At 41.0% G+C, this 26,049-nt stretch overlaps 1 protein-coding gene and 1 non-coding gene across 25 annotated transcripts in view; one reads left to right on the forward strand and one right to left on the reverse strand.

Moving 5' to 3' along the window:
- Positions 1-26,049, forward strand: part of RBFOX1 (RNA binding fox-1 homolog 1) — a 2,479,284-nt gene that overhangs the window by 1,757,086 nt on the left and 696,149 nt on the right. The window lies entirely within an intron of this gene.
- On the reverse strand, positions 11,927-12,032 carry LOC112437522 (U6 spliceosomal RNA). The gene has a single exon (XR_003026114.1). It is a non-coding gene; the product is annotated as a U6 spliceosomal RNA (small nuclear RNA).

Consider the following 26,049-nt stretch of genomic DNA (forward strand, 5'->3'; position numbering starts at 1 on the left):
GGTCCACCTCTAGAAAATATCGGCCTGTCTTTGCCAGAGTTTCAGCCATTGCTTAGGGAGAACGGGTGTAGCTGTCTCTTCCTTTCGAGTCTGTGTAGGAAGCAGAACCAAGCTCATAGAGAAGTAATTTTTTTTTTTTTTTTGTGATGGAGTCTCACTCTGTTGCCCAGGCTGGATTGCAGTGGTGCAATCTCGGCTTACTGCAGCCTCTGCCTCCCGGATTCAAGGGATTTTCCTGGTGCAATCTCGGCTCATTGCAGCCTCTGCCTGCCAGGTTCAAGCAATTCTCCTGCCTCAGCTTTCCCAGTAGCTGGGACTACAGGTACCCACCACCATGCCCAGCTAATTTTTGTATTTTTAGTAGAGACGGGGTTTCACCATGTTGGCCAGGATGGTCTTGAACTCTTGATCTCACGTGATCTGCCTTGGCCTCCCAAAGTGCTGGGATTACAGGTGTGAGCTACTGCATCCAGCCTAGCAATTCCTTAAGTATCTTGTTCATCCCTTCCAAGGTCAGCTTGGGTTCCTCAGTAGTCGTGGTATTTCTCTGTGGTGTAAAATGCACATAAACGACTTAAAAACTAGGTAAGAAGGCAGTTAAGGATAAAAGTTACACAACTTCAACCATATTCTGTTAGAGCCACAAAGGGCTTCAGAAACCAGCTAATGATTTTAGAGAAAAGATGGCATGAGTCCAAGAGGTCGCATGATCTACCCAAGGTCACTTGTGTCTAGAGTTTTTGTGTATCATGTCGTGACCAATGGCCACGGCCCAGAAAGGCTGATTCCTTCCTTTTCCAAAAAAAAAAAAAAAAAAAAAAAGATTTGTGATACTTCAATATATTCAGTGCCCACCGCCCAAGCAGGGTGTCATTCACAAGGAATTATAATGGAATTCATTGTAGAATGCAGACTCCTTTTTCCCAATTACTTCTTTGCTTTAAACATAAAGCCGAGAGCCTGACCCTGGGAATAGTTCTTGTCTGAATTTCTGATAGATTTTAATTTCACAGCTGGAGCCTGGTCCTCACAGTCATTCCCTAATTTCTTTTGTTAGTCTACTGCATTCATCTTTGGTTCTGTGTAGGATCCATAGATGGACTGAACTGTAACACTGACTTTCTTTTCTTTGTCTCACTTGTCGTATAAAATCATTTGAGGCTGAATGGTATTGATAGCTGTGCAATGACTTGTTGCTACTGTAGAGGGGACCCTGCACACACCTTCCTGGGAGTCATGTTTGTTGTTCAAATGAGCCTTCTGAGAATCAGGATCTCTTGAAAAAGATAACACATCAGTAGTATTAAAAACTAACGAATAGGGCAAATCCTCATTTAGCTCCTTTCTGTAATAAATTCATTTGCTTGGGTTCAGGATTTGTAGAGCATATTCTAAATGCATTGCTGGCTAAGGGATCCATCAGAGTGGGAAGGGGAGATGGGGAAAGCCATCTTGTTGCATTGAAGAAACGGAATCTGTGATCAGGAAACCTGGTTAAAGGTCCTTTCCCCTTTGTAATTTTATTCTACGTAGCGAGGCACGAGTGGCGCTGCAACATATGGAGAGACTTGAGTTTAATTGTTAAAATTCCACTCAGCCGGGCCACTTCTTCACTGTGATTGGCACTATTTAGCATTTGTGTGCATTAGGTAATATATTTAATGTTTCTCCCTGCAATCCAATTTGCGTGTGTTTGGCAGCAGCCCAGCTCCATGGGCATGGGGCAGGGGAGATCATAAATCTGCCAGCCTGGAGCATGGAAACTGTATTGCTGCATTTGATAGTATGCTTGCATGAACACTCCAAAATGCTTGTGAAGCAATACCACCTCTTCCCCGAACGTCTCTCAGGGACAACATTAATGTATCTCATATTGTATTGATTGTAGCCAATAAGTGCCTAAATGATTTGATGCAACGCAGAAAGATTATGCAGGGAAGAGGGGTAGAGGCGGCTTTAGAAGAAGTATGTGGTTTAATTACTGGCTGAATTTCCTCAATCCACCTCCCCCTCTGGGAATTTAACAAACAGGCCTTAGTGCACTTTAGCTGTTGCTGACATCTGTTGAAATGATATCTGCCCGTGATGAGGGGAGTTTGGGAATTGGGCTTGGGGTATTGGCGGGATCAGGGAGCCACAGGAAGCTCCTTTCCAGTCTGCAAAATTAGAAGGAGGAAAACACTGCAGTAGCACTCTAAGGTTAAGCTATGGAGAGCACAGCTTTATCTAATGGAATTCTGCCTTCCGACTTAATGAAGCCATCTCCATCTTAAATGCAGGGTTGGATGTAAGTGTCTAGAGTCTAATGATCTTAAAGTCCCAGGTGTTGATAACAAACACAGAGTTGAGCTGAAAACATGAATAGTGCATGGGCAATGCTTCAGGCACCCAATTGTAAAAACCACCCCCAGCTCTCTCTTTTTAATGCCATGCTAAGAACTGTTAGGAAACTTCACATTTTTTAGGTAAACAACAAGTGACCGATTTTCTTGCATTTTTTAATAGAAGCAAAAGAAGCCAAAACCTAGCTAAAATTTCATGTTGGGTCCAGCACCAGGAAGAATGATGCTGTGTATCTGCTAGTGTTTTGATTACATCAATAATTCAAAGAAAGTGCCGTCCACTTAATCTCTTTTATGTCTCTCCACCCAAAAGGATCCTGGTTGTATTCTGAAAGTCCTGAAGCTATCATATTCCACAGCTTTTTCTGAAATATGTTATTATGTTATGCTTGAAACATTTATATATGTTACCGACCAAATTGCATGGAAACGATTTGCTTTCAGAGACTGATAAAAATTCACTTTTGATGGTAGACACAAGGTAAGATGTTACCAAAACAAAATTCCAAATTAACTTGGATATTTCTATCAGAACATATCCCTGATTGGGCATGTGATTCTTGCATTGTTTTGTGTTTGTGTGTGTGTGTGTGTGTGTGTGTTGGTCATTGTATTTAAAAATGTGTTTGCATATGTGTGTATATGGATACATATGTGCCAGGTATTATGCTGGCTAATTATTGTGACTAAAACTCTGGGGTTAAGTGGAAAATTAAAAATTCAGAACAACCATAGTCTGTTATCTGACACCTGTAATGTAGGCTAATATCTCAATTCTCTTGTTATGGACATTTCTCTTACAGTGTGGCTTTACATAATGGGAATTGGATGTAATGTGATCAATTAATTAGAGCATATGATTTACATTAGTCAAACCTGTATTGATTACAAAATGACTATGATCTGAAAGTAGCCTTGTGTGTGTGTGTGTGTGTGTGTGTGTGTGTGTGTGTTAGAAGTGGTGATCCTGCTTTGTATGTGGCCAACTTGGGGAGGGGGATGGATTTTTCACTTTATTATTGTGATGTGTGATAGACCTATGGGGTGTTTTAAAATTCCCAAGCTAATAATCGTGCTGTTGGTGACAGAAGAGGAAGGCTTTGCAGAGGGGTGTGGTGGCTCACGCCTGTAATCCCACTACTTTGGGAGGCCAAGGGTGGTGGATCACCTCAGGTCAGGATCACCAGCATGGGCAACACACTGAAACCTTGTCTCTACTAAAAATACAAAAATTAGCTGGACGTGGTGGTGCACGCTTGTCATCCCAGCTACTCAGAAGGCTGAGGCAGGAGAATCACTTGAACCTGGGAGCACAGAGGTTGCAGTGAGCCAAGATCACGCCACCGCACTTCAGCCTGGGCCATAGAGTAAGACTCCATCTTAAAAAAATAATAATAAAAAAAAATAAAGAGAAAGGCTTTGAGGTAAAAGCTAGAGGTACTTATACTTGAGATTGGTTCAGGTTTTATAACTCAACACACAAGTATCTGATTCTCTGCATCCTCCTATGTTTGAACCACAAATTTATTAGAAAGCATATATAGGAAAAAACAACCCAGTTCCTTTGAATCTGAAACTTTCTAGTCCCTAATTACTTTTTCCCATTGGAAGTATATTTATAGCATACAAATCTAAACTTCTCAACTTACCTTGATAACTGGTCCCCATGTTGATGGCCATGGGGCGTCTTGAAGACCATCAGTGATCCAAGTATATTCCATTAGTTTTCATGTCAAGAACATTTTATTGTATCCTAATTATCTGAAACTTGGTCATCTGAAATAACATGGCAGTTCCCGATAAATCATTGCCTTTTTGATTTCCTAGCCATCTTGAATATAGGAAGGCTTAGTTTAGCCTTTGCTTTTAAATTCATATAAATACAATGATATTGACTATCTCTACTTTAGAATAACACTGAACTAGTACTGGGATTTTTAAATTTGATATTCGGACAGCTCTTTTTCTGTTCTGTGGTTTTGTGCATGTGTGTGTGTGCATATAAACATGTATGTGTGTGCATGTATAGGTATCTAGATACACATCTAGATGTGTATGTATCTAGATTGATATATACATGTTTATATATATCCATCCTCCTATCTGGACACGCATATTTGTTATTTGAAAATAAGTAGGGCTTGCATACATTGTAGTTACTATTGTAAGTGGTTTACAAATATTTAACTCATTTACTAGCCCAACGACTTTATGCTTTAGGCACTGTATTTTCATTTAACCAATGGGGACAGTGAGGCACAAAGAAGCTAATTAGTTTGTCTGAGGTCACAGAGGTAGTAAGTGGCAGGATTGGGATTCAATTGATAATGCAGTGCTTCACACAAATAATGCTTTGCAATTTTTGAGCACTTTTCTACATGTCAGATAGAGGGATTTAATTTTTTACTCATTTGATTTTTATGGCCAGTCTATGAGTTGATTTCCGTCATTATTGCTAGTTTGCTGAATGGGACACAGAGGCTGAAAGAATAACACATCTGTAGTCACAGAGTTAGAAGCTGATGGAACTGAGCTTTGCATCCAGGAAATCAGACTAGAGAATTTTAAATAAATTATCAAGAAAGTTTATAGGCAGCATTGAAGATTTCCTCATCAGCTTTATACATATATATATGTATATATGTTTATATTTATATGCACGTATTTATAAGTACATTGTAGACAGATGAAAAATAATAAAAGCAGGAAGTACCTTTTGTTGTGTTGACTGTGTTTTGCCCCCAAACTTACAACTCTCAATAGTTGTCTTTTCTGTTAGCTGAAATTAAATAGAGAATTATCTTAGCATTTTCCCCCAATAACTTTAAGGTTTCTTAAGAGATGGTAAGTCACTTTGAAGACTAGAGTGATTTGACTCAACTTCTCCTTCTAGTAAAAAAAAGTCTGCCACCAATACATGTTTATATTTGTTAAAATAACATACTTATCAGTATGAAGTGGTATCAGCAAAACCAATGACTTAAAGGTACAATTGTCAACCTACGTTGAAAATATGTTGAACTTCCAAGAGGGAAACGGCTGCTTGATCAGAGTTCATTTATAACCAAGAGCATTGCACCAGCAATAAACTTTAAGTTAATGTTAACAATTTTAATTTGTATCTTTTAATTGTTGAATTCTGAATTGCTTTCCAATTTCCCACAGAGTTTAATGTGTATGCAAATTGCACAGCCAGAAATTTAAGATACAAAAGATAGACTGCGTTTTGCAAACATACCATAATTATTGCTTAATTTTTAAAGGGTCTTTCTCTTTGTCAGGGTATTGTTCAGTTTCTTGAAACTGAACAGAAGAAAACTTTTGGTTAATGATTAGTATAAATCTTGTAATGGAACTTAATTGAATATTAACTTTGTTGTTCTCTCAACTACAGACTACTCAATTCCCTGTTTCTCTGAGGTAGGGTTTCTTGCTCTGTTAGTGCAAATAATTTGTCTTCTAGTAATAGCAGGAAAGGGTTATCAGAACACTAGTTTAATTGTCTGAAGGTTGTGCACTACATGTAAGCTCTTAGAAAAAGGTAAAAACAATTCTCATGTCTATTTTAATATTATATTTCTTAATCATTTAAACTGCTTGACAGTCCTAGCAAAGTAAAAAAAAAAACTAAAATTGAAGGTAAATGCTGTTCTTTTGTTAAAATTCAAGGTAGGAAATGCTGAGATTTAGAAAAAATATAGATATAAATATATGTACATTATATTTAGTGTACAATAGCATATGTAGTATATAATTATCTATTTATTTATTTACTTATTTAGTGTAAAATGAAGGCAGCCAAACCAGTACATTTGGTGGATTAGTAGTAATTTAGCTATGAAGCATTTATATATTCAAATATTTGTTGCTAAATATTCCTAAAGCCTATGGGGTTCTAGAAACTGGCTTAGGAGAGGAGACTGAAGGATGAACAACACTCATTAGTGTCTTCCATTGTGTTCAAGTGTTTACGCATGAATCCAAGAAATAATAAGATGCTACAGATGGTGAAAACTAATCTGAAGGGGGAAAAATGAAGCCAGTGAGACATAGAATGGTTTGGGGATGGGGGCAGTTGTGTTAGATAAGGTTTTAGGGAAAAGATGATGTCAGAACTCTTGGCAATGACTTGGCCCTACCAGAAGCAAGAGACAAAGTTCTAAATGAGAACAGCTGGTTGTATTGAAGAACCAAAATAGGATTTTAATTTGGTTATATCATTGTGATCGATCACTGCTGTTGCTTTTTGGTGTCTCCAAATTCCAATCCTGTTTCACATTTTGTGTTCCTTTCCCTCAGACTATTCCAAGAATGAAGGATGTTTGATGATGGCTACAGGTTGTCTTGTACAGAAAACTTAACATATCAGGAAGGGCATTTTATTACAGACTCCAGTCTAAAATTCCTTCTGAGTATTTTAAAATATACCCACAAATACTGGAGTCATATTTCTTCTTTTTTTAATTAATTATTATTATTATTGTTATTTTGCAACTGAGTTTCACTCTGTCACCCAGGCTGGAGTGCAGTGGCACGATCTAGGCTCACTGCAACCTCCGCCTCCCAGGTTCAAGCGATTCTCGTGCCTCAGCATCCTGAGTAGCTGGAATTACAAGCATCCACTACCATGCCTGGCTAATTTTTGTATTATTAGTAGAGACAGGGTTTCACCATGTTGGCCAAGTTGGTCTTGAACTCCTGACTTCAGGTGATCCGCCCGCCTCAGCCTCCCAAAGTACAGGGATTACAGGTGTGAGCCACTGAGCCTGGCCTTTTTATTTTATTTTGGTTTTTTTTTTTTTTTTTTTTTTTAGAGATCAGGTCTCACTTGTTGATCAGGCTTGTCCTGAACTCCTGGGTTCAAGTGGTCCACCTGCCTCGGCCTCCAAAAGTGATGGGATGACAGGCATGAGCCGTTGTGCCTGGCCAGGAGCTACATTTTTACCCCAGATTCATTGGTGGACCAGAGTGATTTGGTGATACTTAAACTCATTCTGATTTTTTTTTATTTTTATTTTTTATTTAAGACGGAGTCTTGCTCTGTCTCCCAGGCTGGAGCATTCTCATTTGTTTAATGGTGGTTTTAAAATGTTTTATTATGAAAAATTTCAAAAAAACACAAAAGTAGAATAGTATACTGATCCCTCATATGCTCTACAGCAGATTTCAACAACTACCAGTATGTGGCCAAACTTGTTTTGTGCTTTAATCTTCTTCTCCCTTCCCCATCAATATTTTGAAGCAAATCCAAAATATACTATTATTATTAAACATATCAGTATGTATATTGGAAAAAATGAAACTTTTTAAAGAACTGTATTGTCATTAATGTTATTATGCCTTTAAAATTAGCAATAGGCCAGGCACGTTGGCTCATGCCTGTAATCCCAGTATTTTGGGAGGCTGAGGTGAGCGGATCACTTGAGGTCAGGAGTTTGAGAGCAGCCTGAGCAACATGGTGAAACCCTGTCTTTACTAAAAATACAGAAGTTAACCAGGTGTGGTGGCACACACTTGTAATTTCAGCTACTTGGGAGGCTGAGGCAGGAGAATTACTTGGACCTAGCAGGCAGAGGTTGCAGTGAGCCAAGATCACGCCACTGCACTCCAGCCTGGGCAACAGGGAGACTCTGTTTCAAAGAAAGAAAAAAAAAAAAAGATTCTTTAAGTAGGTGTCCAAACATCATATTATTTTTAAAGTTTTCAGTACTTACAATTAGAATATGAGAATTCTTAAGGAAAAAAAAATACTGTCATTAGCATTATTATGTCTTGAAAGTAGCAATAATCTCTTAATATAAGCAAGCATTCTATCATTGTTCAAGTCTACCTGATAATCTTACACATTTTTTAAGTTTTATTATCAGAAATTTAAACATGATTGATATGTCCCAAATTAAAATTTGTTGATACATCTCTCAAGTTTCTTTTATTAAACTGGTACCACCTCCAACTCAGTGTTTGCAATCTATTTGTTGAGGTCACTGGGTCATTTTTATGCAACAGTCTCTACATAGTCTGGTTTTGCTAATTGCATTCTCTCTTCTTTATATTTTCTGTTGACTGGTGGTTAAATTCAGAAGTTTGATGAGATTTTTGTTCAATTTTGCTTTTGGCAAAAACACATAATAAGTTTTCTTTTCTTTTTTTCTTTCTTTTTTTTTTTTTTTTTTTTTTTTTGAGACAGAGTCTCGCTCTGCTCTGTCGCCCAGGCTGGAGTGCAGTGGCATGATCTCGGCTCACTGCAACCTCTGCCTACCGGGTTCACGCCATTCTCCTGCCTCAGCCTCCCAAGTAGCTGGGACTACAGGTGTCCACCATCACGCTTGGCTAACTTTCTGTATTTTTAGTAGAGACAGTTTCACTGTGTTAGCCAGGATGCTCTCGATCTCCTGATCTTGTGATCCGCCCGCCTCGGCCTCCCAAAGTGCTGGGATTACAGGCTTGAATTGAGCCACCGCACCTGGGAAACACATAATAAATTTTCTTGTTTACTTTCATTAGGAACCACATAATGCCTTTCTTTCTTGATGTCCTTTTTGGACATTTTTATCAGTCACTAGCAACCATTACCATCACTCCTTTTTCATTTATTTAGATAGAATACTTCTACAGAGAAAAATCTTTTACTGATTCTTTGCTTACTCCAAGGTAGAGTTCATGTGAGAAAAATAGGGGCATATGTATCTTCCTTCGTTTTTTTCCAGTTTTCAAATCCGTTTGAGTTAGTTTGCTTGCATATTCCAAAGGAGACTAATGATCATTCTAAATGTCCATTCTGAAGCTCTGTTGTTGGCCAGTGGGAATGTCTTTCTGCTGTCTCCTTGTTCAGATGGATGGAGAGATTCCTTGCTTTGTGAGGTGACAAGGTGTTCCTGGTCAACTTATATATTTCCTACCCTGGCCCTGACTGTGTGTGTGTGTGTGTATGTGTGTATATGTATATGTATATGTATATGTATACGTGTATGTATATTTTGAGATGGAGTCTCGCTTTGTTGCCGAGGCTGGAGTACAGTTGCATGATCTCAACTCATTGCAACCTCCACCTCCCGGGTTCAAGTGATGCTTCTACATCAGCCTCCCGAGTAGCTGGGATTACAGGCACGTGCCATCACACCCGGCTAATTTTTGTATTTTTAGTAGAGACAGGGTTTCACCATGTTGGCCAGGGTGGTCTCAAACTCCTGACCTGAAGTGATCCATCCTCCTTGGCCTCCCACAGTGCTGGGATCACAGGGATGCGTCAACACACTGGCCTCTATTATTTGTTTTTAGAAGCTTTTCAGAACCAGGAGGCAGCTCAGTTTGGGAGATTTTGTGAACATCTTTATTATTATTACTTTAACTCTGTTCAGCACTTGTCTCAACTTTTCTTATTAAGTGGGGAGTCCCCATAGTAAGCGGGGGTCCCCAAAATAGAAGATCAGTTCTACTTTTTTTCTCCTGGAGTTTCTTCTTGTGCACACGATTGAGCACGTGAGTGAACTCTTGGTGTTTAGAGTGACAGTATCCCTGGGCATGGTTGATTCAGGGATGGGCATATGATCACGTGGACCACCGAGAGATTCCTGGGGGACTTTGCTCTTAGACGCTATGGAGAAATTTTTTTTCCTCATGGGGTTGTTGATCTTGTTAGGTGAGTCTAGGGTTATTGTGGCCATCCACCTGTCAGTGTACTGACATGCAATCTAAGAAATTAGGAAAGGGAAAAATCTTGATGCTGTCACTTGAGGCCCTGGATACAGCGGTGCATGAAGTTAATCTATCTACTTTGGAATTTTGCAAGCATGTGAGCCAGTGCATTTTCTTGTATCCTCTAAAGCTATTTTGTCTTTGTGTGAGCACATGTGTTTACACATGAAATTGCCCTGATATGAAGGTTTTCTATTTATCCAGCAAGAAAGAGATTTAAAAAAGATCTTTTCAACTATTTTCGCTGGGCGCGATGGCTCATGTCTGTAATTCCAGCACTTGGGAAGCTGAGGCAGGCGGATCATGAGGTCAGGAGTTCGAGACCAGCCTGGCCAACATGGTGAAACCCCATCTCTACTAAAAATACAAAAATTTGCTGGGCGTGGTGGCATGCACATGTCATCCCAGCCACTCGGGAGGCTGAGGCAGGAGAATCGCTTGAACCTGGGAGGCAGAGCTTGCAGGGAGCCGAGATTGCACAACTGCGCTCCAGCCTGGTGATAGAGTGAGGGTCCGACTCAAAAACAAAGAAACAAACAAACAAAAAACTATTTTCAGATAGCACTAAGTGGCTTAAAATACACTTCCTGAATGTCGGCTTTGTTTGAGGAATGTGTTGTGGTAGATGCTATATAATAAAGGGAAATTAGGCTGATAGGAGTTTCTCTCAACATCCTGATACACTCAGCGTGGTAAGATAAGGCTAGAAATCAGAATAACACAAGACAGAAACTTAGGAAGTTAGAAAGTGTAAGAATGTAGGAAAGGCGATGAGGTCAACATTTTATTACAGTTATTTTCTCCAAACTATGGGTGGATCTTGGTGGTCTTTTTTTTTTTTTTCTTCTTCTTTTTTCTCTGTTGTGTTTGGTTTCCCAAAGAGAGGTTATACAATCAGGCCACGGTTTACAAAGAATAGTCTTGCAGGAGCATTGCGTAAAATGGGTTTAAAGAAGAATGAAAGATGCTAGACAGATCGTTTAAAAAGGAGTTTCTGGGACAGGCACGGTGGCTCACGCCTGTAATCCCAGCAGTTTGGGAGGCGGAGGTGGGCGGATCACAAGGTCAGCAGATCAAGACCATCCTGGCCAACATGGTGAAACCCCCGTCTCTACTAAAAGTGCAAAAATTAGCTGGGCATGATGGTGAGCACTTGTAGTCCCAGCTACTCAGGAGGCTGAGGCAAGAGAATCCTTAGACCTGGGAGGCGGAGGTTGCAGTGAGCAGAGTTTGCGCCACTGTACTGCAGCCTGGTGACAGAGCGAGACTCCATCTTAAAAAAAAAAAAAAAAAAAAAAATTATAAAAGAAGGAGTAGTTTCTGAAGACCTGTTAAATCCTGCTTTCAGGGATGCATATTTACACCCTTTAAAAATAAAATAAAATCAGAGGTTGAAACCAGGTATTAAAATACCTCTGGAGAAAAACTAAGCTCTTCCAGGAAAGTTTTGTTAGCTATAAACTCAAAGGTTGATACATGTAGCATCAAAGGAACATAGGAAAGCTTACTTGATGCTGTAATTATTAAACACAAACAATGTAATTAAGTTAGTATGTATTAGAAAAAAACATGATATGCACATCAAGTCTAATTTTATCAATAGAACTTCTTGGGATGAGACTAAAGGACAATTCCTTGTCCAGGTTCTACTTATAAATTGCACAGACTCACTAATGGTTTTCAGATGACTGGTTATTTGGTAAATTGGCTTTCAGTGGGTCAATGCAATGGTCGTTAGGAGAATTGTCAATAAATTTATCTGCTTTCTTTTAAAAAACATCCCATTTTCCCAGGGTAGAAATGAGGGGTTTTTTTTAATAAAAAAAGTAACACTTCACAAATTTGCGTGCCGTCTTTTTCCCAGGGTAGAAATGAGGGGTTTTTTTTAATAAAAAAAGTAACACTTCACAAATTTGCGTGCCGTCTTTGCACAGGTGCCATACCACCTTCTGTGTATCATTCTGGTTTTAGTATATGTGTTGCCAATGTGGGCACTAGAAATCAGTTTTGTTTTGTACTTAATAGAGCATCTTTTTGAATCTTACGCACAGAAGAATGATGCATAGAAGAATTTATAATGCATAAGAAGAATCTTATGCATTATCTTTTGAATCTTATGCATAGAAGAATATATAATGCATAAGAACAATGCATTATATATTAATTAGATTAAATTAACTCAATTCGGATACCTAAGGTTATATTTGTGTATTAAACTCCTCAACATCAGGGTAAAAGCAAAGACAACATGGCATCAGATTCTTTGTCCACCTGTTTCATTTACTCTCACAGACCCAAGCTGGTCAGCATTTGGCTCTGGTGGAGTCACCATAGCCTGGATTTGAAGGTTTGGAGCCCAGCCCAGGTTTGGAGGATCAGTAAGTTGGTATGCCAGCACTCCAAGAGAGAGACCATCTCTTTGTCATGGACACGTCCTAGCTATGTATCTAAGGTTTATTAGTACAATGAATTTCTATTTAATGGCTTTAATTTAGAACAGTTTTCTTGAAAGCCTCAACATTGGTATTCCATTGTCTGGGCATTTTTTCTATATAGGGAAAATATACAAAAGCCACATTATAACCAGGAAGATGTATGGTGAGCTGGTATTCAAGAAAGGAGAAGTAGCTGTGAGACACCAAGGATTGGCTGCACCAGATTAAGATAACCTAATCCACGTGTCTCTGTAAGTGGCTGGGTCAGCTGTTGGAACCTATTGGGACAGAACAGGTTGAATCCTTGAACAAAGAGGCCAGGTGAGGTGACTCACACCTGTAATTCCAGGACTTTGTAAGGTGGGCCGATCACTTGAGGTCAGGAGTTCGAGACCAGCTTGGCCAACATGGTGAAACCCCATTTCTACTAAATATAGAAAAATTAGCAGAGCATGATGGTGCGTGCCTGTTATCCCAGCTACTTGGGAGGCTGAGGCAGGAGCATTCCTTGAATCCAGGAGGCAGATGTTGCAGCCAGCTGATATCGTGTCATTGCACTCCAGCCTGGGTGACAAGAGTGAGATTCCATCTCAAAAACAAAAAACGAAAAAAAACCCAAAACTAAACAAAATAAACACATATCCTCTCCTTTGTTGTGTGTGGGACATACAGTATGAAAAGATGAGTGCTAATAGCTTTCCCCTTACGTTTCAAGAGAACCTAAAGATCCTTGCCTCCATTCCAGTCATCTTCCTCCCTTTCAACGAGACTGTTCTTGCTTGCTTTGGGGGAGAAAGACTAACTTGACTTACAGAATAGAGGGATGGCAAGGAAACATCCCAATACAGTCAGTATTTCTTGTGGAAGGACAAAAAGAGAAAAGTTTCTGGGTTATGTCTAGAAAGATAATTGACAGGAATGGGGAGAAGGAACCCAGGAATGGCAAGTGAATGAGAAAATTGGTACAATGATAAGTGTTCTGTAATTTTTATCTTGAGAAATGGAAAAGCACCTCCTGAAAGATCCTATTAGTGATGGCTTGGTGTTGGTAGGAGTTGGCTTGACACTCACAGATAGACTTTGGTGTTGCCTGTTGAACACAAACAATTTCATAGAATATCAGCATCAGACAAGGCCATCTCAGGACTGTGGTGGGTCAGGACAAGACAAGACCACTAGGTGATCATGTCTGAACTCAGTCCAAAACATGGACCTTGCCTAAATCGCAAGATGACCAATCATCTTCTTTTTCTGGCTCACATGAGTGACTGCTGCTTCTTCACCGACTACAGCTTTCACTTCACTAAATTCTTCCCTTCTTCTGGATAAGAACTGTGAAGATACCCAGTGATATTATTGGTCTTTCTGACAGCATCCAATCCAGAGAAAAGCCCCAATTCTTTAAGCCCTACTCAGGATCACGTAACAGAAAGGCAAATCCTCTAAGAAGTTGGACAACATCTTACTGAGATACTCCGTGGTTCCTCATGGTATATGTTCTCCTTTGCAATAGGTAGTAAACCCTACTTTGTTCAAATACAGGTGTACCTTTAAACATCTTTGGCTAGAGGACATACGTAATGTCATTAAATTTATTTATTTATTTTTTTGAGATGGAGTCTCAGTCTGTTTGTTGCCAGGCTGGAGTGCAGTGGCACGATCTCGGTTCACTGCATCCTCTGCCTCCGAGGTCCAAGCGATTCTCCTGTCTCAGCCTCTCGAGTAGCTGGGATTACAGGTACACACCAGTATACCCAGCTAATTTTTGTATTTTTAGTAGAGATGGGGTTTTACCATGTTGGCCAGGATGGTCTCGATTTTCTGACCTTGTGATCCACCTGCTTTGGCCTCCCAAAGTGCTGGGATTACAGGCGTGAGCCACTGCGCCCGGCCAAACACGTTTTTTATGTAGAGACAGGGTCTCTGTTGGTCAGGCTGGAATGGAGTGATATGATCACAGCTCACTGTAGCCTCGAACTCCTGGGCTCAAGCAGTCCTCCCACCTCAGCTTCCTGAGTAGGTAGGACTAGAGTTGGGAACCACCACACCTGGCTTGGTTTCGGGTTTTATAGAGACAAGGTGTCCCTGTGATGCTCATTCTGATCTTGAACTCCTGGACTCAAGTGATCGTCCTTCCTTGGTCTCCCAATGTACTAGGACTATGGGCATGAGCCACCATGCCTGGCAATTAATTTGATTAAGAAAAAGTAAACCCTATGCAGAAGAGAATACTTAGCAAAGTTAAATCACCTGCCCAAGAACCCTCAGCTCCCAAGCAGTGGAATCACACTTTGAACCCTGCCATTTTCTGTCTGAGCCTTTGTTCTGCATTTAACATCACCTCCCCATATGGACACACTGTCTTGTCTCTTCCATGTTTTCGTAGTCTTAGTTTTCTACCGCTGCCAGAAGTACCACACTTTTGGCACCTTGAAATAACAAATACTTATGATCTGACGGTTCTATAGGTGAGAAGTCTAGTTGGCTCATCTGGTTTCTACACTGTGAGTTTTTCTCAACGCTGATGTCAATGGTTGGCTGTATGGACTGATAAGGAGGCTCTGGGAAGAGTCCATTTTCATACTCCTTCAGGTTGCCAGCAAAATTTATTTCCTTGCAGCTGTAAAGCTGAAGTCTCCATTTCTTTACTGGCTGCTAGCAGAGGGGCTTCTCTTAGCTCCTGGGAGCTTTTTACGTCCTTTTGTGAAGTGTGGACTCTTCCAACTCATAGTCAGCAATGGTACAAATGCATCTCATCATTGAAATCTCATTGACTTCTTCTGCCATATCTACCTCATTGCAGCTGGAGAAAGTCTTGTGTTTTAAAGGGCTTTTGTGATTAGATGGGATTCTCCCCAATAATCCAGAATCATCTCCATATTTTTAGGTGCATACCTTTGATAACATCTAGAAAATCCTATTTGTCATGTCACGCATCGTATTGACAGGTTCTGGGGATTAGGACATGGGTATCTTGGGGAAGTGGGGCATAAATTTGCCTACTGCACATTGTTAAACACCCTCCCATCCTCCAGCCATCTTTGACTGTTTTAGTCATTCTTTCAATGTAAATGTACGTTTCTACTCTTTCTTGTTTGGAAGCTCTTCTCTTTAACATGATTTTGCGTATACTTTTGCTGCTAATTTCTTGACTATACAGGGTAAACTCCCATGAAAATCATCTCATTTCCCTACATGCAGGTCCTTAGAAACTGTGAGGATGGGGTAAGGCTGCTGCCACTGAAGCCTGCACGTTCCTGTGCGTTTCTGTAGCCCACCTAGTGGACACCTCAGTATTAGGAAGTATCAACATGGGCTTGTAAGAACCTCATGCTGTCTCCTCAAGCTTGCTAGCTGGGGCCTCCTAGTACAACAGGTGCCATGAGAAACACGTGAAATGGCAACAGATTTCAGAAATGGTAGCAAAATAAAACCAGTATAATGTTGGGCATCGTGTCTCTCACCCAACTTAGCATTATCTACATTCAGTTGAGAGCAAACTTGGAACCAGTTTTCAGCCACAGCTACTCCTCTTGCCCTTTATTGTTTCATGTACAAGTTCTCATTGAAAAATATATATATCCACAGCGTAATGAGAATAGTTGTTACCGAAGAAAATGTAACAGGATGATATTTTTGGCGAATTGGCTTTAATGAGTTTTGAATGAATAGCTTAAAGTATTAGAGAGTAAAATTCAGGCCAGGTGCGGTGGCTTATACCTGTAATCCCAGCACTTTGGGAGACTGAGGCAGGTGGATCACCTGAGGCCAGGAGTTTGAGACCATTCTGGCCAGTATGATGAAACCCTGTCTCTACTAAAAATACAAAGATTAGCCAGGCATGGTGGCTCATCTGTAATTCCAGACACTCAGGAGGCTGAGGCAGCAGAATCGCTTGAACCTAGGAAGCAAAGGTTGCAGTGATCTGAGATCATACCACTGCACTCCAGCCTGGGTGACAGGGCAAGACTTTGTCTCCAAAAAAAAAGTAGAATTCAGTGAACAAGAGTAAATAATTCAAGAAATTCAAGGTTGATAGCTATAAAAATGAAATTCCCTCCCTCCCTCCCTTCCTCCCTCCCTTCCTTCCTTTTTTCCTCCCTTCCTCCCTCCCTCCCTCCCTTCCTCCCTCCCTCCCTTCCTCCCTCCCTTCCTTCCTTTTTTCCTCCCTTCCTCCCTCCCTCCCTTCCTCCCTCCCTCCATTCCTCCCTCCCTTCCTCCCTCCCTTCCTTCCTCCTCCCTTCCTCCCTCCCTCCCTTCTTCCCTCCCTTCCTCCCTCCCTTCCTTCCTCTCTTGCTCTCTCTCTTTCTTTCTCTCTTCCTTTCCCTCTTTCTCTTTCTCTGTCCCTCATTCTTTTTTCTTCTTGTCTACTTCCTCTCCTTCCTCTTCTTCTGTCTTTTCTCTCTCACTCTCTGTCTCTTCCTTCTTTCTCTTTCTTTGTACATGTATAATTTGAAGACCCTGCGCCAAGCAGTCTCATGGAATTAGAAGCACCTTAAAATGAAAAAAATCTCTCGCTACTGTGACAAATCCACAGGCCTTGCAAGAAACCCTGCAGATCACTAACACACGGCCATAGGAATATATTGACTGCAGCCCAAGCACAGGAGAAGATTGATCAATCCAACAAACTTGCATTAATTGTGAAATAGAAGGGACGATGCGATCAATGATAGGAATGAAAGTGCAGCAGTAACGATGCCACATCCAGCTAATCCAATAATGGAGAAGCTGATGTATAGCATATTGGAATTCTACCGTCTGGGCACTTGTCACCATAAAGAATATCCTACAATTATAGGGAAAAATTGAGCAGGCAGCAGTTGAGCCAACCTAATCAGCCTGATACCACAGTAGTTCTCTTGATTAAACACTAAATTAAGTGGCATTCAGCTCTGTAACCTGCTTGCCTTATGAAAAATAATACTAGAGCTAACGTGAAAAGTTTGTATTTTAATCAAAGCAAACTACGAATATTAAAATATTCCTGGGCTATTTTGGTGCCATTTAGCTGTGAACAAGTTTAACAATTTATAAATGGATCTTTTGCCTTTGGCTACAAGGAAAAAGGGTCCAAAGCTATATTGGGAGGTAAGGCTTCCTGTGCTAAAAATCAATTAGACTTGATAGAAGCTCAGAGAACTCTTAAGAAAAAAAAAAATGCACTCAAGAGGCGCTGGGAGAATTCAAATTTAGTTAACTTCTATAACTGTTTGCCTAAGGGCATGAACTCTATTCTTTGCTGCAAAGCACGTGATCATTCCAGGAGGGGTGAGACTTAATCAGCTGTGAATACTATGAGGGTCCCTTATACGTATATGTCATTATTAAGTCCTGAAGCTCAAATCTACAGACAACCTAGAGCTAAATGGCAAATTCTCCAGGACCAAGAGAAAACTGCTTTTCATGAACATTTAGAGAACACAAGAGAAAGAACTTACATTGTGAGCATCAAACCCAGTCTGGTTAGACTTTCTGTACAGACTCTTAGGCTAGGACACACACTGGTGAGATCTTGGTGATTATTATATGCATTGGCCAATGAGACCTCTTAGAGTTGACAGAGTCCATGAGCATCGGAGGGGCTAGATCTCTGGTGGCCAGTGAAGGAGATGTGGGTTGGAAAAGGAGGGAGAGACACTGATCACATCTCCCCTTTTTTTTTGTTTGTTTGTTTTTTTGTTTGTTTGTTTCTTTCTTTTTTTGAGACAGAGTTTTTCTCTGTCACCCAGGCTAGAGTGTGGTGGAGTGATCTTGGATGACTAAAACCAATGGCTGTCAGGTACCGCCTCCTGGGTTCAAGAGATTCTCCTGCCTCAGCCTACCAAGTAGCTGGGATTACACTTGCAAGCCACCACTGCCCGGCTGATTTTTGTATTTTTAGTAGGGACATGGTTTCACCATGTTGGCCAGGCTGGTCTCAAACTCCTGGCCTCAAGTGATTTGCCCATCTCTGCCTCTGCCTCCGCCTCCCAAAGTGCTGGGATTATAGGCATGAGCCACTGCGCCCTGCCCACATCTCTTTTCTTGAGCAGAAGATAGTGTGCTGATAAAGTTCTCCCACCAAAGTGAGTCTTAGCAGGGCCTTGGGCAAGAGGATAAATTAACTACTTAGGCTGTTCTTTCCTGTTATATTTTGTTTGTTTTTTGTTTGTTTTTATTTCAAGTCAATTTGTGGCCTTGCTTTTTAATTGAAAGCAAATTCATTTTTTTTTTTTTCCTGGCTTGGAAAGGGTCACTGAAAGAAGAGAGGCAGTCAGGCTGTGTCTTACATAGTTGAAAAGTCAAAAACTGCAGACAGATTTGGATTTATTTGATTTCAATAATTAGCAGTCATTCGTGGAGTCCTCATACCATTCCAGGGCTGGTTCTAAGGGCTTTTGAATCATTAACTTATGTAATTCTTTTAATGATTCTGAGGTCAAGATGCTATCATCATTTTCACTTTGCAGAAGGAGAAACTGAAGCCCAGAAAGCTTAAGCAATTTGCCAAGGTCTTAAAGAGTGCAAGTGTGGCAGATGGGGATTGAAACCAGGCGGGCTGTTTGTTGCTATGTGTTCTTAAAACAGGTTGGGCCTTCCAAGTTAGATTTTTGTTTGTTTGTTTTTGTTGTGTGTGTTTTTTGTTTGTTTTTGTTGTGCGTTTGTTTTGTTTTGTTTGTTTGTTGAGACGAAGTCTTGCTTTGTCGCACAGGCTGGAGTGCAGTGGCACGATCTCGGCTCACTGCAAGCTCCGCATCCCGGGTTCACGCCATTATCTAGCCTCAGCCTTCAAAGTACCTGGGACTACAGGTGCCTGCCACCACGCCTGGCTAATTTTTTGTATTTTTAGTAGAGATGGGAGTTTCACCATGTTAGTCAGGATGGTCTCGATCTCCTGACCTTGTGATCCGCCTGCCTTGGCCTCCCAAAGTGCTGGGATTACAGGTGTGAGCCACCGCACCCTGCCCCAAGTTGTTTTTGGTCAGTGATATCAGTCATGAGAAATGGGAAGGAGTGGGATGCGTTTGGATGATGTTAGCTCAAGTGGTATTGCATGCTCTTCCACCCCATCTTCTGCACATTTCTCTCTGGAAATATGCCCTTCATTAATCCTCTGACATTGGCCAAGTAGATCATGATGTGGTGTTCTGATCAGTGAGGTCTAGTCCAGTCACTGTAGGTCGGATCAGATTATCCAGACTTCCAAAATAATAAGTGGACTTTAGGTCAGACGTATGGAGTCACCAATGAGAAACAGCTTCAGAATCCATCCAGTAAAGATCTAGAATAATCATAGGATGAGACTATGATCACTATCATTTATTGACCATCACTGAATGCTGGGAGCTCTTGCGGGTGTTTTTGTTCAACTTGCTTAACTCATAACATCAGCAAGATGAAAGAAATTTTCCCAGTTTTAAAGATACAGGATCTGAGGCTGACAGACCAAATGTCTGGCAGGTGAGATCTCATAACTACTAGTGACAGACCTGGGACTGAATCAGGTCTCTTCAATTCCATCAGCTTTTGTCTATGAAACTACTCATCCTTCAGGTTTCTGAGGCCACATGGGTGTGTCATAGGCAAGGAGCCTTCAATCATTGATGACATGGAAAGTCGCATCTGTCTCATTTCCCAAGCCATGTTAATAACTGCCTGGAAAAGACAGTGAGAAAAACAAGGACATTGGAACACCTTATTTCTGGTTTCCTTTCTCTCTTGTACAGTGTGATTTTTAAATGCTGCTAACAAAACATTGGAATGGAATTGTGCTCCAGAAAAAAATGAGATCCAACAGACCTTTCTTTATTATGGGACAATTAATTTTAAGCTGACTTTATCAGCAAAGGGAGGCCAGAGTGACTTGCTTTGTAATTGTTGGAAAGCTGTGCACACTGGATTAGAGGAGGAGTAATGTTTCCTTTCAAGTTTTGACCCATTTTAACAAACTGATATCTTAGTGTGTTCAGGCTGCCATAACAAAATGCCGTAGACTGGGTGGCTTGAACAAGAGCTATTTATTTTCCCATAGTTGGGGAGGCTGGAAGTTCAAGATCAGGGTGCCAAGATGGTCAGGTTCTGGTGGAGGCTCTCTTTGTGGCTGGCAGATGGCCACCTTCTCAATGTGTCTTCAGTGGCCTTTCCTCAGTATGTACAGGTGGAGAGAGAGAGAAAGCCCTCTCTTTCTCTCCGTTTAAGGGCACTAATCCCCTTATGAGGATCTTACTTTTATGATGTTATCTTCTCAAAAGTCCCATGTCCAAATGTCTTTAGACTGAGGGTTAGGGATTTCACATACAAATTTGTGGTGTAATGCTCTGATACTCATTGGCTTTGTGACTGAGATTGAGCCATTTAGTTCTCTAAGCATCCTTTCTTTGGTGAAAAAATGCTTGTAGTCCCTACTCACATAGGACTGCTGAGGTAATTCAATGAAGTAAGGTATGTTAGGAGCTTAACTCAGTGTTCTGCTCATGTTATATGTGCAATAAACATAAACCAGTCCCTCTCACTTGAAGGAAAAATTGCCCACTTTCTGACCCAGAGAACATGTGACAATGTCTGGAGACATGTTTGGTTGCTACAACTGGGAGGAGGATGCTACTGGCATCTAGCAGATGGAGTCAAGGCATGCCTCTAAATATCCTGCAGTACACAGGACAGTCCCCAAAGCAAAGAATTGTCTGTATCAAAATGTTAGCAGTGCTGATGTTGAGAAACTCTGATATAACCTATCATTGCAACACAACTACTAATGTTATATTACCTGGAATCAGGGAGGTGGGAGGATGACATTAACAAATTATATAAAGTCTGTTTTTTAAGAGAGACTGTTTTTCTCTGTTGCCCAGGCTGGAGTGCATTGGCACAATCACTGCTCACTGCAGCCTCAAACTCCCAGGCTCAAGCAATCCTCTTATCTTAGCCTCCCAAGGAGGTGGAACTACAGGTGTGCACCAACATGCCCAGTTAATTTTTTAAAAACTTGTAGAAATGGGGTCTCACCATGTTACCCAGGTCATTCTTGGGCTCTTGATCTGCGGAAATCTTCCTGCCTCAGCCTCCCAAAGGGCTGGGATTACAGATTTGAGCCACGGCGCTTGGCTAAAATGCTATATATTCTATTCCGTACGTCAGTATTCTCCCTAAAAGAAGGAAGAGTAGGTTTCAAGGAACTTGAGGACGAAATAGGTAACAGTATTCACTCAGTATATTAAAAATAAATACACCATGTCATTGGAATGGCCGATTTATTGGCACAGGCAATTGTGTATGCAGAATAAATGCTCAAAAGGAACTGTCCAAGGTGCTGAAACTTTGACAAATGAAAATAACCTGTTCAAAATGATATGTAAACTGAAGGTTTTTTTGTTTTTGACGTGGAGTCTCGCTCTGTCGCCCAGGCTGGAGTGTGCAGTGGCATGATCTTGGCTCACTACAATGTTAGCCTCCTGGGTTCAAGCAGTCCTCCCACGTCAGCCTCCCTAGTAGCCAGGATTACAGTCATGCATCACCACGCCTGGCTTTTTTTTTATTTTTATTTTTTAATTTTTATTTTATTTTATTTTTTAAAGTAGGGGTGGGGTTTTACCATGTTGGCCAGGCTGATCTCGAACTCCTGACCTCAGGTGATCCACTCTCCTCCCAAAGTGCTAGGATTACAGTGATAAGCCTCCCAAAGTGCTAGAATTACAGGAGTGAGACACTGCACCCCGTCTTAAACTGAATTTTAAAGGGGATAACTGTCTTTGCAAAAATACATTTAAAAGGTTGGGAAAATATATTTTGGATTTGATTCTCAGTCTTTCAAGGTAATGGGAATGGAATCTTGAGTGAGAGAGAGTGGGTGATAAACTAGAAGCCAAGTTCTTTACCAGGTTCTTTTTTCGAGATGGAGTCTTGCTCTGTTACCCAGGCTGGAGTGCAGTGGCACTGTCTCGGCTCACTGCAACCTCCGCCTCCAGGATTCAAGCAATTCTCCTGCGTTAGCCTCCTGAGTAGCTGAGATTACAGGCATGTGCCGCCACACCCGGCTAATTTTTTTGTATTTTTACTAGAGGCACTTTTCACCATATTGGCCAGGCTGGTCTCAAACTGCTGACCTTGTGATATACCCGCCTGGACCTCCCAAAGGGCTGGGATTACAGGTGTGAGCCACCGTGCTTAGCTTCTTTACCAGGTTCTATGCTTCCTGAATGCAGGGATTCTGTTTATCTTTTTCTTGCATTATGGAATAGCACAAACTTGGGGTCTGAGACAGAGTTAAGGGTAAGTTCATGTTCTCTTTTTCCTTTCTTCTTAGTCACTCTCAGTAGTCTGGATTTGTTGTGGTGACAGCAGCAGATGCATCCAGTGGCATTGTGAAGGCATTAGTATCATTATAGGCGCTGAGGCTATGGGTGAGCATATGGCCTGGGACTGCAAATCAGAAACTGCTCGCATTCCTGGGATTGTTCTTCTAGACTATGGAGTAGATCTGGAGCTTGGCTTCTCAGCCTTTTCTGGGCATCAGAACCACCTCAGAGTTGGCAAAAACAAAGAAACTTGAGCCATATTATAGACTTATGGAATCTGAATCTTCTGGAATATAAGGCACTGAGCAGGAAGTTTTGCTCAACAGTGTTCAGACAGAGGCTGGGGAGAGGAACAAGTATTTTTCCATTCCCAAATCAAGCATCAATTAATTCTCAGGACTTCTTTGGATAGAAAGTTGTTCACATTATTGTGAGATTTTGGCTTATTTACGAGCCTATTAGACACCATTTGTGACCCATCTCCTCTTGTTTAAAAGGCTCTTTTAAGCAAACAAGAAGTATTTGAAATTTTTTGATGACTAGCGGTCTAGTTATTCACATTTCTATTATGTTCCATTCCATTCCCAATAATTCATTTTAATAACATTTTCTTTTTTTTTTCTTAAAGAATTTTTTTTTCTGACTAATAACATTTTCTGATTTGGATAGAAAGAAATATTATTCCACAAGAAGCAATTGTGAAATACCAAATTTACTTGGCTTTAATTACATCTATAGAGGTAAGCAACGTGTTTCAGGGAAATCTAACTTCTCTTTGAAGGGTAAAGACCCAGTTAATTCATCATTTACCCATTATTTGGTGTGATAGGCAACACCAGTAGTTATTGCTGTGTGGTGATAGGGTTTCTTTCTTGGAAAGACTACACTTCCTAGTCACTCATTGCAGTTAAGTGAGACCATAAGGCTTGTTCTTGCCAATGAATTGTAGGCTTAGTAAAGTTCATCACTTCTGGGACAAAGCATGGAAGAGTGAGACACCACCAGACATGACCATCCCTTGCCACAGTGAATTTGAAGTCCTTTGTTGAGATCAGGAAATCGCCATCAACATGTATCCCCAAGTAATTATGTGGAACGGGACCTGCCTCATCCCCAAGATCTGTCTCGGACATGTGGTAGATCCTTCTGCCATACTATTCAAACTGAAGATTGAGAGTTAATATGGTGTCATGGTGTAAACTAGCCTATAGAGTTGAGTTTTAGAAGAAGGCTTTCGGATACTGAAAACAAGGCACTGAACTTAAATTCTGCAGACTGGATTTAAATCTGGGCTCATGTTTCTCACTTGTTTCGGGACGTAACCTAAGTCACTGAACTGCCTTGATAACAGACACAGCCACAGTGTATTCGGCACACCTATGTGCCAAGCATTGCACACAGCGTTTTGTATATATCATCTCACGTAATTCCTCCAGCCACACTTCCACTTGGGTAGACACGCCTCACTTGGTGGATGTGGAAACAGGCGTGATACACATGCAAAACCAGAAAGTGGAAATGCTGAATTTGAAGTCACATCTGACTGATGCCTATTGCCGTATTTTTCTTTTTTCTAAAGTGGAGTTGATTAAACTGTCTACTTCACTGGGCCATTTTAGGATGCTGTGAGCAGGGTAGGTGACAGGACGTGGTTACCCGCCAGGTGAGGTTATTGTGATTTGGTTTCGGCCAGCACTTGCTGCAGAGAACTTAAGACTGTTTCTTTTCTGGCTGTCACTTGACCCTGTGTACCAACCTTGAAATCCCTCACTGGCATTTTGGTAAATTTGTTTCATGTTTTTGTCCCACCAGTAGTAAAGGTTTCACCATTATTTTCATCTCCTGGTTGAGCGACCCTCTTTCTTTCATGACTTTTGGCTTCATCTTTCAGCCTCTTTCTCTTTTTTTATCGTTCCATGTTGCTGTGAGCAGACCTCATTTATCAAAAGACAGATGGTGGCAACCCTGTTCTCTCTAAATAAAAAAGCAAAACAGCTGTTAAGGTGCAAACAGAGTCGCGGCCAGCAAATCGTATCTGCTTCAAGTGTTGGCGAAGTTTCCCTTCAGGGAATGGGAGCTATCTAAACAAAATGTGCAGCCTCGGCTGGGCTCTGCCAAGGCCCAAGTATAGAATGATGGCAAATAATGGAAATTTATAGTGTACTATAGATCCAGCACCTTTCTATCTTGGCGGGTGCATATTTAAATGCAGTGCTAACGGAGCTGAAATTTATGGCTCTCTAATAACGATAAAATGCCATCAGAGAATGAGATAAATCTTGGCCCCAAACCTTAGCATGCAACGCACACACTCACGCGTGCACACATGCTTGTAAAATATAGCCAGATACTGCTAACTCAGGAGTCTGCGTTTGGAAGAAGCCAACGGAACAGAGAAAGTAGAGGAAGTGTTTTATAGACGACTGCAAATTGTTGTTTTCGTGAGGCTGGGGTCAAGGTACATTGTGGCCTCAGGTTGAAATGAGTGTTGCTTTGTCTCATGGCTGATACATGCTTGACCTTGGTGAGGGAAACTTTTCCTTTTCTAGATGTTCAATAGCTTTTCTCTTCACCTTTTCACAACCCTGTGACAGGCCAACTTCCAGACAAATAGTGATGAATTACCACCCTCTGGGAAAAGAACATCGTGGTGTGCTTATGCATTTTCTTCTGTTTGTTCATTTATTTATTTGTGCATTCATTCATTCAGAGAGAATTGGAGTCTTCGAGGCTTAGCAAGAATGGAGAGATGAAAGACATTTACCAAAATGCTATATTTGCAAACTGTTGGCGACGTGTGAATTAGGTGTGCCCCCTTTCTGTTCGGGCAGTTGTGGTCTTCAGGGAATGGAATTTTACAAAATATCATTTAGGAGATTGTCATTCACGTTTGAAAACAGGCCTGGCCAGCTCCTCCAGCCAACCTGCATGTACACCCAGCTGTTTTCTCTCTGTGGAGCATCTACGTCTTAGGAAGGGAAGCCCATCTGGAAATCTGTCTTAACCCCTTGCTGAATTGCCATGAGCCGTGCATTGGTGGATCCTGCAAGTTAGTAACTACCTGAAGAGGGAGGCATTCTCTACTGGCTTGCATTCTAGGTGTTTCCTCCAGCTTCTCTTTATGCAAGGGGACTTCTAATATTTTGGGCGAGATGTTTAGTTTCAGTGAGAAGCCTAACCTCCGGGAGTTGTTCCAGGCCACCTCCATTAAGAGTTAAATACTTCTTTCTAGATGCTTCTTTATGCATAATTGTCTGTGTGTGTGTGTGTGTTCATGAATATTGTCTTAATTGCTCCTGT

The sequence above is a fragment of the Pan paniscus genome, chromosome 18 (assembly GCF_029289425.2).
Source record: "Pan paniscus chromosome 18, NHGRI_mPanPan1-v2.0_pri, whole genome shotgun sequence".
Lineage (NCBI taxonomy): Eukaryota > Metazoa > Chordata > Mammalia > Primates > Hominidae > Pan > Pan paniscus.